The sequence below is a fragment of the Lactuca virosa genome, chromosome 1, assembly GCF_052849685.1.
Source record: "Lactuca virosa cultivar CGN04683 chromosome 1, Lactuca_virosa_CGN04683_v6, whole genome shotgun sequence".
In the NCBI taxonomy this organism is placed as follows: Eukaryota; Viridiplantae; Streptophyta; class Magnoliopsida; order Asterales; family Asteraceae; genus Lactuca; species Lactuca virosa.
Genome location: NC_136426.1, coordinates 81,191,494 through 81,203,040, shown reverse-complemented (window position 1 = coordinate 81,203,040; position 11,547 = coordinate 81,191,494). Strand labels below are relative to the sequence as shown.

The window sequence follows — 11,547 nt, the reverse complement described above, 5'->3', positions numbered from 1 at the left end:
ATAGAGGAGAAGTGATTCGAACTAAACGGAAGTGTTTTTAGAATATTGATTAAAATTATCAGTTAATTGTTAAAGTTTGTCTGAACTTGTAAAATCAGATAAAAACTCATTTTAACTTTTGCTTGTTTTATGTTAACTTTTAGTAATTAGGTTAATTAATTAAATTTGTTCCCTGAGTTCGATACCCGACTGTTTGTGCTATACTATTTGCGAAAAGGTACACTGCCTTTAGTCGAATAGCTAGTTAGATAGTTGGTAAAATTAGTAGGTGTAGTATTTCGACACATCAAGTTTTTGAACTCTAAGTGTTGCATCAGTTGCATCATGCCTATAGGTCGCCACAAAAACTTGATGTGCACAAATTATACCTATCAACTTTTAAATTTATAACCTAACAAACTTATACTAACTATGCACCTATAGGCAGTATACTTAGTCAGATTATAGTATAGCTTGGGTAAGTCGGGTGTCGATCACAGGGAACGGTATTTAATTAATAAAATAATTACTAAAAGCTAAACTAAGAAAAACAACTAAAATGAGGGGTTTTTATCTGATTTTACAAGTTCAGAAAAACTTAAATTAAAATAACAAACTAATTACTAAAGTAAACAACTAGAAAGACAGTTTAAAACCAAGAATAAAAGATACTCTCGTTTAGCTTCGAATCCCTCCTTTTTCCTATGTTTGATTTCAAGTCAATGGATTAATTCCATTAGTTACCAAATAAAAGTTACTAGTCATCATGGTCAGAGTAACTAGCATAAGTCAATTTAATAAATTTAACCCAAATGATCATGCAAGTTAAGGATACTAAATTGATTTTAAAGGTAATTTGTGTTGGATATAGTGTCTAAGTCCATAACTTTATTTGGTATGTACTTGACCCGACCCGGCATGGTCCATTTGGGTTGCATTGCATTGCAATACTTGGATAGACTAATTGAGAGAAAGGACACTTGTGATTATTAATATATTATAAGATCTAATATATTAATAATAGAATTAGTGTTGATCAAGTATTAATTTAGAATTAATTTGGTGATCAAAATGAGACTAATTAAATATATAAGGTTGATTATGACAATCATCTAATCTTTTATGGTGGATTTATGATCCATGGTTTATGGAGTTGGGTTATAACCATTTGGAGCTCCATGGATAATTCATGGGAGTTACAAACCCATGGATCATTAGAAATGAAGAGTCATGACAATTAAGGGCATTCATGTGTAAACCCTAATTGTGACAACACTATAAAATGAGCCCTATAGCTAGCAAAACCGGACTACTAGTGAGTTCTAAGAGGGCATAACCGATTTTTGAGTGCAAGTGTATTCTCTCAAGTTATTCCAAGTCTTGTGGTGTTGTGTGAAGCATTTGAGGCACAACATTTGGGGTGCTAGGCTCACAAAGTCATCAAGGAATTCAACCAACAACAAAGGTATGTACTTCTACTAGTTTTATATTACATGTTCCCCATGCCATGCTAGTTAGGAAGTAAACCTTGGAAAAATCAAATTTGCATGTGTATTAGAGAAAACATAGATCCAAGGTTTCTAGGGTTGCATGTACACCATAGGAGTGTTAGAATGCTCAAAACCCATCAATTTGGACTCTAAATGATAGAATCTACAGACTACTATTCTATGGTCAAGTCTAGTAATCAAGCAAATATTATGATCAAATACTGCTCTCTAACACATTTAAGCAACTAACTTATCACCTACACTAGGATATGGTCAATCTCTAGCTCTAGCAATTTAATGGTCATAAACAACTAGGTAAATCAATTTTCATGAAATTAACTGCTATTATTACACATTTAATAATTTTAACCCAAGTGATATCTAAATATCCAAGCGGAAGAAGAGAATGCACATACAATGCCCTCTTTTTTATGAATAATATATGCATAAATATAATAATTTCGTCTAGTTTTCATTAAATGTGTATTCTCTTGCCGGGGATTCAATATAACTTAAAGTTATTAATATAATTATAGATATCATTATATTTCTTAGGTAAAATCTATCTCAGGGGAGTCTATTCCTTTTTCTCCCTCTTTTTTATTATATGTTTTGCCTTACATACAATGCCCCCATTGTATGCTATGCAAAACATATAATAAAAAAGAGGGAGAAAAGGAACAGACTCCCCTGGGATAGAAGATGCATCTTGAATCGTGTGTAGGATCTCTAGCTTGCTCTAAAGTGTGGAAACGAAATTGGAAAGTAGAATGGCAGCCTCCTGACGTGATGAAAAACTCCCCCACGACATAGGAAAATGTCAACCATGTCGTGGCAGCCGGGACATTACTTCAGCATGGCGTAAAAATAAAATTCGATGGTGTGGGAACAACTCATCCATACCATGGAATTCAATATAGAATTGGGAATGCCACTATTGAACACTTAGACTACTAAAAGTACGGGATCAGACTCGAAAAACGGACTCGAAAAGCACCACCTCGTGGTGGCTCAAACATATTATTTTTCTGGTATTCTGACTGCGACAATACGACGTGGTGGGGATTACCACGACGTGATGGTCTTGAAATTGCAATATTCGGTGCCAGAATGAGCGAATTTCTGGAATATAAGTGGCACCAACGAATGTACGAAGCTGATAGGCGTGACTCCTCACTTATTGACGCAAACAAACACCCGAAAAATTGCTCAAATCTCGCTTCTCCCGTCGATTTCTAATCTTTCTCTATAAAGAACCTTCTTTTGTCAATAATACCCTCACTCGGACTCTAAATATATAATACCTGGAAAGCTTCTTCTTGTGAATGCAAATGTGTCGGGGATCGAATGAAATTAAAGAACCATTCTTGAAAAAAAAATGTGTTGAACCACTGCCACGACGTGTTGATGATGTCCACGTCATGTTTTCTTCTTTTCAGTAAATATGCTTCAAAATACTTTTCTCTTCATTATGTGGGAACCCCACACTTATTCAAAAACTTGTTCTTCAATTATGATCTTCAAAAATCGCACGACTTCTTCAAATTAAGCTCCTTCACTTCTTCACTTTCGTTTAACGCTACAAAATAAGATCAAGAACTAGAGCAACACATCATCATTCGGTTAAACTAAAAAAAACTAAAAATTAAAAACTAAAACAATCAAAAGGAAACGAAAATGCAAACTCATAAAAATCGGGTTGCCTCCCGAGAAGCGGTTCTTTTTGAAGAGTCGTGAGCCGGACTCCTTCCCACTCTACGTTGCATCGGGTGGAAGTGTAACCTCCCCATTCTCCATCATCTTGAACCTTACTCGTTTGTAAGCAACCCTTCTATTGAATGCATTTCTTGAACTTTCTTGCATTGTTGGGTTGACATCTTCTTTATGTGTTCGCTTGGGTTCTTTCCCCATTCTCGTGTCTTTAGCTTTTGTCTTGTCTCTTTCCGGGTTTTTCTTGTCAAAATGAGACTCATCACTCTCTACTTCTTTTTCTTCAACCGCCTCTGTTACTGGATTTGGTGTTCTTGTAAAAGCAAACACCTCAAACATCAATTGCGTTGACACTGGAGGTTTTGAATAATTCACTTCTTTTTCCAATTGCTCTTTCGGTAAAGGCTCCTCCCATTCCTCCCACTCTTCTTCCTTCACGCGTTCAAATTCATCATGCTTAAGGAGCTTCGTGTTTTCTTGTTTTACCAAATTTGCATTGGCACGGGATGGGAAAGGAAGAGGTGGTCGATACGGCTCAACAACAAAAAAGTCATAATCTTCTTTTATCGCCCACGATGTGGCACTATTGCCTCCACGTCGTGGCGACTGGGCAGCTTCACGACACTCTTCTTCTTCTTTATTTTTTTCTTCGAGTGACTGATTAGACTCCTCTTCAAGGTCCTTCGTATGCTCCAATTCATCTTCTTCTTCTATATCAACGGCCATGACTTGATCCATGGGGATTGACTCAACTTTTCTTGAAGGTAGATCCGATAGATTTTCTTGTAAAATTTTTGTTAATTGCCCAACCTATGTGTAGATGCTCAAAATAGATGCTTGTTGAACTCTAAGTGTTGCATCATTTGCATCATGTCTTTTTTCGCTAGCTTCCATGAATCTAAATAGCATCGACTCGAGAGCATCTATCTTCTCGGATTGGACTCGTTCTAGTTGGTAGAGATTATGCTCTAGTTGTTGATATTTTGTCATGTCTTGAGCTCTCTTGTACTCCAACTCACAATCCTTAGTAGAATGGGGTCCTCCACAAGCTCCGCATCTATCTTGAATTGGTCCACCTAATTTTGTGATCTTTTCTTCCATTGCATCGAGCTTTGCAATTACTGCACTGATAGTTTCTTGACCTCCATCTTTACTTGACTTTCCTCTAGTGAAATCATCCCTTGAGTTGTAATAATCTCTTGAATGCTTAGCGAATTCTTCAATCAAAGATTTATTTGTTGTCGGATTCTTCTTTGTCATGGGCCCTTGCAAGTCTAGAAGTTGATGAGTGCACACATTGACTCCATCATAAAATATCGAGATTTCTTGTTGCACATTGAAGTCATGTTGAGGGCAATGTCGTAACAATCTCTTGTAACGTTCCCAAGCTTCGTATAATGACTCCCCTTCTAATTGTTGAAAATTTTGTATGTTTCTTTTAAGCTTTGCCACTTTCGAAGGAGGGGTAAACTAGTTTATGAACTCAGTCTTGAAATCAGCCCATGTCGTGATTTCTCCAAAGGGAAGAGATTTTAACCATTCTTTTGCTTCACCCTTCAACGTGACCGGTAAAAGTCGAAGCATCAGCGCATCTTCACTCACGTTTGGTGCATTAAAATAATGTGAAATCTCCTCCACCTCTTCTATATGCTCAAAAGTGTCCTCGTGCTCCTTCCCATAAAAAGGTAGTTCCCTTAACATATTAATAATGTGCCCCGGAAGTTCAAACTTTGCCGTAGTTGGGATTTTTGGTGGATCAAGACCCCATCTTTTTATGTTCCTCATATATCTCTTGTACTCTTCTATTGACATGGTCGTGATGTCCCCCATATTTCCTGCAAAAAAAAAACTAAAAAAAACACGTAAAAAGGAACAAAAACTAAAACTAAAAACTGCCTGGAACGTGACCACGACGTGGCCAAGGTTCCCACGACGTGGTTGATGTTCAGACGAAAAAATAAAATAAAATAAATGTTGAAAAATCACTTTTTGCGGTTTTTAACCCACAAAAAGGATCGAATAACTAAAACTAATTAAATTAAAAATCAAATAAGTCGTTCCCCGGCAACGGCGTCAAAAACTTGATGTGCACAAACTATACCTATCTAGTTTCGAATTTATAACCTAACGAACTTAACTAGCTAGAATGCACCTAGGCAGTCTACCTAGTCGAATTATAGAACAATTTAGGTAAGTCGGGTGTCGATCACAGGTAACGGTATTTAATTAATAAAATAACTACTAAAAGCTAAACTAAGAAAAACAACTAAAAGTGGGGGTTTTATCTGATTTTACAAGTTCAGAAAAACTTAAGTACTCAAATAAAAACGATTGTAATCAATATACTAAAACACTTTCGTTTAGTTTTTAATCCACCTTATTCCTATGGTTAGTTCTTATTTATGGATTAATAAAGTTGGTTACCAATTTATATGTAATTAGTGATATTGGTCAAATCTACTAATCTTTTCGCCAATTCATGAAGTACTGTGTATGGTTACACATTAGCAAACACAGAATTAGTTATTAATGATAATTGGGCTATGTAAGATATATCTAGATAATTATCTATGGTCAAGACAATTAATCAAACACAATTGTGGTCACAATTTATGTTCTCCAACACAGCTAAAGTTTTTACCTTTATTACTTATCTAATATTTGCTTGATCCTAGCTCTAGCAATTTAATGGTCACTAAATTACTTGGTAAACAAGTTCATGTAGTTTAATGGTCACTAAGCTACACTTAACTTGAATTAAAGCAACAAAGATGAATACTTTAACATGCTAGGTAATGATAATCAAACACATGCATAAACCAAATTCATATAATCCATAAAGTAAGAAACTAACTCATAGTTTTAAGGTTTCATCTAACTAAATGAAAGTCTACTATATTAGCTACTCATTACTGAAAGTAAACACACAAGTTCAAAAGAAATTGACATGATTAAATTAACGCAAACCGAATGTAGTGTTTAATCTTCAAATTCTCGATCTTTAAACAATCTCTCCTTCTAAAGGGTGTTTTTCGCACTTTTCTGACCTCTAAACTCGATTATAACTCAAGGAAATCAGATCCAACCTCCACAAAGTTGATATGCTAATGGATATTTATATTTACCAAAAATCGCGTCTCACGTCGTGATCTCAGTAGAATTCGTGTTCGGCAAGGAAACTGCACTCATCGTAGCTATCTTCTAGAAGAATCAATATTACATCGTGAGATTATAATCCTCACGTCGTGAGAACTAGGAATTAGCATTTGGCACAAAAATAGAAGTCGTTCGAAATTTTGTCTAGTTTTCAGATCGTTTTGAATCTCATCAATCGGAGTTACGGTTCATCAGATATGGCCAAAACACTGAGGAGGGGTCAAGTTGTCCAGCAACATCCTTCTTTCTTCAAAATCCAATATCCAAGCTTCGAATTGCTAAATCTGCTTCCTTTTCCATCCGAGCATATTATTGTTGCTGAAAAATGAAATTCTAAACTAATTAAGCACCTTTTGTTCATTAAATGAGATAAAATCAACATAAAGTATTAAGATAATATATAAATTATATGACTAAATATGCCCATATCACCAACCCTTATCAGTTCAGGTGTACCCCCCCACCTGGCAAATCACTCGATACATTCACAATGAAATTCCTGACTCGAGACTCCATAACTAATACCTAACCTTGGTAACCAATCCCCTAATAACAGCTCACGAACAAACGGGATTTGTATTGCAAACACTCCGCAAGAGACCTTCTGAGTCATGATTGATACTCCCAACAACCCATAACTACTCACTTTATCCAAACCATCTGGTTCGTGAGTCTCCCGACTTCCAACAATGCACAAACACTGAAAGTACCACTGGCAGAAGAAATAAATAATCACGATCACTAGGCCTACACCCTATGTCTGAAATGCTCCCGGTATCACGCCGATCTCATCGACATTCCATCGCTCGCCTGAAAACTCACGACCAGCACCGCGGGGCCTAAAGATACTCAACCTCAATCCGCCGTCTTGCAGGAACCCGATCAACGTCCCTCCCAAGGCTAACCGAACACAACAATGCCATACTCTTTTACCACGCACAATTCCTTTCATTGTACAAGCTGCTACTAACGCAAAATCTGACAAAAACATGGTCGCACACAACCCAAAAATGGGTTAGACAGTCGCACTCTTTTTCCAATTTAAAGGCTATAACCCAAATATGCATATAATTCAAGCCAAGTGCTCCATTGCTATCTTGCCCAACCCTCATACACCCTCACGACAATATCTAATGAACTTACCATAATACACACCCTTAGGGAACCCATTACCTGACCCAAAAGGGGCGAACTACCAAAGTTCTAACGAAATGATGAACCGTAATCATTGACAAAATACATCCTCATGAATGATCAAAACGAAACCTCATACCTTGATCGAGACTGAACAGACCCCATCAATACGTAACTATCTTGATAAAACTTTTATGGTTATCCAGAAATGCTGCTAAGACTCTAGTCGGATCCATCCAAATACTAACTCTGCCAGCATGACATGCCAAAATTAGATTACATGCAGATCTAATGTCCCGTTTGGAAAACTGAGCATCACTGTCCCAAATTCTAGACTCCCAATAATAAAGGACATCTTCCAACTTGAACCGAACTTGACGATAGGTTGATGAATCCATTGAACTTCAACTTATATAGCTCAAAACTTCTGAAAAATCTCCGCTTTGATGATGCATGAAATGACCAATGATCGAGAATGCATTGACACCTAATCCAGTGAACCAAGACCCACGCGGAGCTGAACATACCCATATATGATACTGATTTACTGCTTGACAACTGCCTAATATAGACTGTAAATGGCAATTCATACAATGAGATGACAAGTCCCTCAACAACCGATACTCAAATTAAGCGATCCTAGCGCCTCCTTATCTATTCATTGGCATCCTAGAAAGGAACCAATGGTTACAACAAGCTCATTGACCAACTACTTCCTGCTACGAGACAACTCGTGTATTTCCTAAACACATACACCTGATAGCCACTTGCTCTACACCCCTGAGTTGACCAAATCTCGAACAGAAATCCCGCATACCTACATCGTAGATCCCTGTGAACCAATCTTTCGATACCACAAGCTTGAACAGATCGATGATCCTTCAATCAGAATGCCTAGTTCTCCCCCACTTAGGGTTCAAACTACCACCCGATGGTGTTGCAACCAAACCATATCTCAAACCGGATCGATCATGTAGAATCCATCCCTGACTCTTGGAATGTATAATACACGTAGGATGATCTTCCAGATAAGGACCAAGCAAACCTTAAATCTCAGATGAAGACCTCAGATATTTCCAATCATAACCTCCTTTAACATTAAGTATTTCATGAAAATGCTTAAGCGAAACCCTAACTTACCATCCAAAAACATGCACTCCTTGCCTGCAATCCCAACCATCAATTCATCATAAAATCATTCATAAATACCAATAGGCAACATTCTCATAGTCGGATACATCAGAGACAACAAAAGTTGTCGCTCCCGATTCACCTGAAACCCTCAACTAACGTCTGACCTGCCTATATCCCAGGAAGCAGACCCCTGGTCTCATCACTAGGCATCCATACCACAGTAATCCTTCTACGTATTCCCATGCTATCATACAACCACCAAACACCGTAGCTAACTAGCCCCATGTTGAGTTTACATCCCAACTCTGAAAGTCACAAGTCTGCCCACTCCTTCTCCGAACTCGAAAAACTGGAAGGTCATAACCCTTTCCATAGATAGTGATATTCTAATCCATTTACCAATCACACGTCCTCCGGCCGAAATTCACATTTCGCTCCTGACAATCACTTTCTTCTTGAGTCCTACGGCCTAACTGGCACTACTTGAGCAAGGCTCCAGAGACCTCAAAATCAAGTAACTCTCTTAGGTTTGCACCATTCAAACCCAAACTGACATGGCCACTAAATCACAACAATCACCAGACTCATCATCAGCCTGAACAACCATAACCAAAAGATTGACAGATACAGAACCACTGCCACGAGTCATGGTTATCCAACCATGCTATCTACCCTCAACCAGCTCCTTAGAATCCTCATGACTTCCTTGATTTGAGTATGGATCATGTGCTTCCAATAGTATGGGCCCAATACTACCTTCCACACCTGTCCATACTTTCCTCAAGAATCATCTCGAGTCCTCTAAGTTACCTACTCATCATAGTACTCCCAACACCCGCTAAACAACGTAGTAACTACACTAAAGCACTTCCTAGGCTCTCCTAGGATCCACACCTCACCCTACCATCAACTGCCAAACGACCCCCATTGGTGCCAGTTAACTATTGCATGAATACAATCACATGCAACATAACTTAAATAATTTTAGATTAAAAGATTCAACCCTACAACGGTTGGACTCAAACAAGAGTTGCGCAGTAGGACCAAATCCTTTACCCTAAAATTATTTAACCCATGCAGCATGTGACTTCAATTAATAGTTAGTTCACACCCGAAAGATTCATACAACAATTAGAAAGAAAACTCTATAGGAAATAATGTAACATCCCGACTCCCAGGTATGTTACTTAATTATTTTATTTCTTTTGATAGGGCAACTCTACGAGTTGGGGATCACCAACTTGCCGAGTAGAGACTATTATGGCCGCAGGATTTTTAGAGTCTACTCGACGAGTCGGAAGACCCCGACTCGATTAGTAGGAGCTGTGTGAGGAAACCCTAATTTCCCGGGTTTGTGTCTTATTTAAAGGACCTTAAGCCCTCATTTCCGCCACCCTTGTCACCCTACTACACTGTAAGAAACCCTAATCGAGTTGTAACCTTGTATGAGAGAAAGAGAGGCTAATATTGTGGGTTTTAGTGCATTCTTGGAGGAGAGTTGAAGAGCAAGAGACCATGGACGAGAAGGAGCTTCTGGATCCGGTGTTCACTCATTCTTAGCTTCTGTTTGAAGGTAAAAAGTCACTATCTTGCTCATTGTTTAGGTAGATCTCGTTTTTAGGGAATTTAGGGTCTTTTTTCCATCCTTCTTTGATTTCTAGAGTGTTATAAGCTTTTCATGGAATTGAGACTCCAGATCTGGACATATTGAGGTCCCATGAGCCCAAAGATCCAAGCTTTATCAATCTTTGGACAAGTTTCCATGCATGAGACCTCTTATGGAGCTTGTTTTGGCATTTTGAGCCATAGATGCCATGCCTTAATGTAAAGCTTTCAGCCTTACGTGATAAGTGAGCCTTGTTAGGCTAGATCTAGAGTATGAGACACCATTTTTGCCTAAAATTATCTGAATGAGAAAACGGGCTGAAGGGACTCGACGAGTCGGTGAGCGGACCCGACGAGTTGGCTAGGGTTTTCCTCGATGAGTCTGGACATGTTGTGACTCGGCAAATTGATGAGACAACTCGACGAGTTGAGTGGGACTTTCACGATATTTCTGAGAAAACGAGGGAACTCGACGAGTCGCATAGAGGCACTCGACGAGTTGAGTCAATATGGATTGTTGACTTGAGTGTTGTCTTCTATAGACTTTTAGGGTTGGTCAAAACAAGGATTAAGGAGACCATGGAGGGGTAAAATGGTCTTTTACCCATTCCAAAAGTTAGAGAGAGGGGTTAGCTTAAATTGTTTAGATTTTTGGTTGTAAGTGTTAATTAGAGATGATTATGACATGTATGCGGGGATTAGACCGTTCGAGGGGTACGAGGTTTACTTGCTTACTTACGAGGTGAGTCTTCTCACTATACTTACCATGAGTGGTAATTATGTGTGACCGGAGGGTCTTGTATGCTATTATTGAGTAATGTATTATCCTGCATTATGTCTTTGTGATTTATGTTGTGTATTATTTTGAGATTTATTGAGTTAGGACCGGGGGGTCCAACCCGAGTTGTGGGACTGGAGGGTCTCCATTGAGACACATTGACCGGAGGGTCTTCATTGAGATATAGCCATGAGAGGCTAATGAGATGTGTGTGGTATTTTAGGGAACTCACTAAGATTTGTGCTTACCATGTTATGTGATATGTGTTTCAGGTACTTCTCAGGATCGCGGGAAGGCGTCGGCTTGATTGTACACATGGGATGGAGTTATGTTTTTGAGGATCCTGGATTTTATTCAAACAATTATGGTTTTGTAATTTTGATAATTAGACACTTTGGGGGTTTTGTGAAATATGTTGATGAGAATCATATGATTTTAAAATGAAAAATTTGTTTGAAAATTTACGATGTTACAAGTTGGTATCAGAGCCTTGGTTTGAGGGATTCGAATGTACCTTCGGGTGTGTTTGAACTCAAACAGAGGATTTGAGAAAAAAATTCA

At 38.2% G+C, this 11,547-nt stretch overlaps 1 non-coding gene across 1 annotated transcript; it reads left to right on the top strand.

Annotated features, from left to right (window-relative positions):
• Positions 1–4,518: 4,518 nt before the first annotated feature.
• Positions 4,519–4,625, top strand: LOC145151690 (small nucleolar RNA R71). Its single transcript, XR_013732251.1, has one exon. It is a non-coding gene; the product is annotated as a small nucleolar RNA R71 (small nucleolar RNA).
• Positions 4,626–11,547: the final 6,922 nt, after the last annotated feature.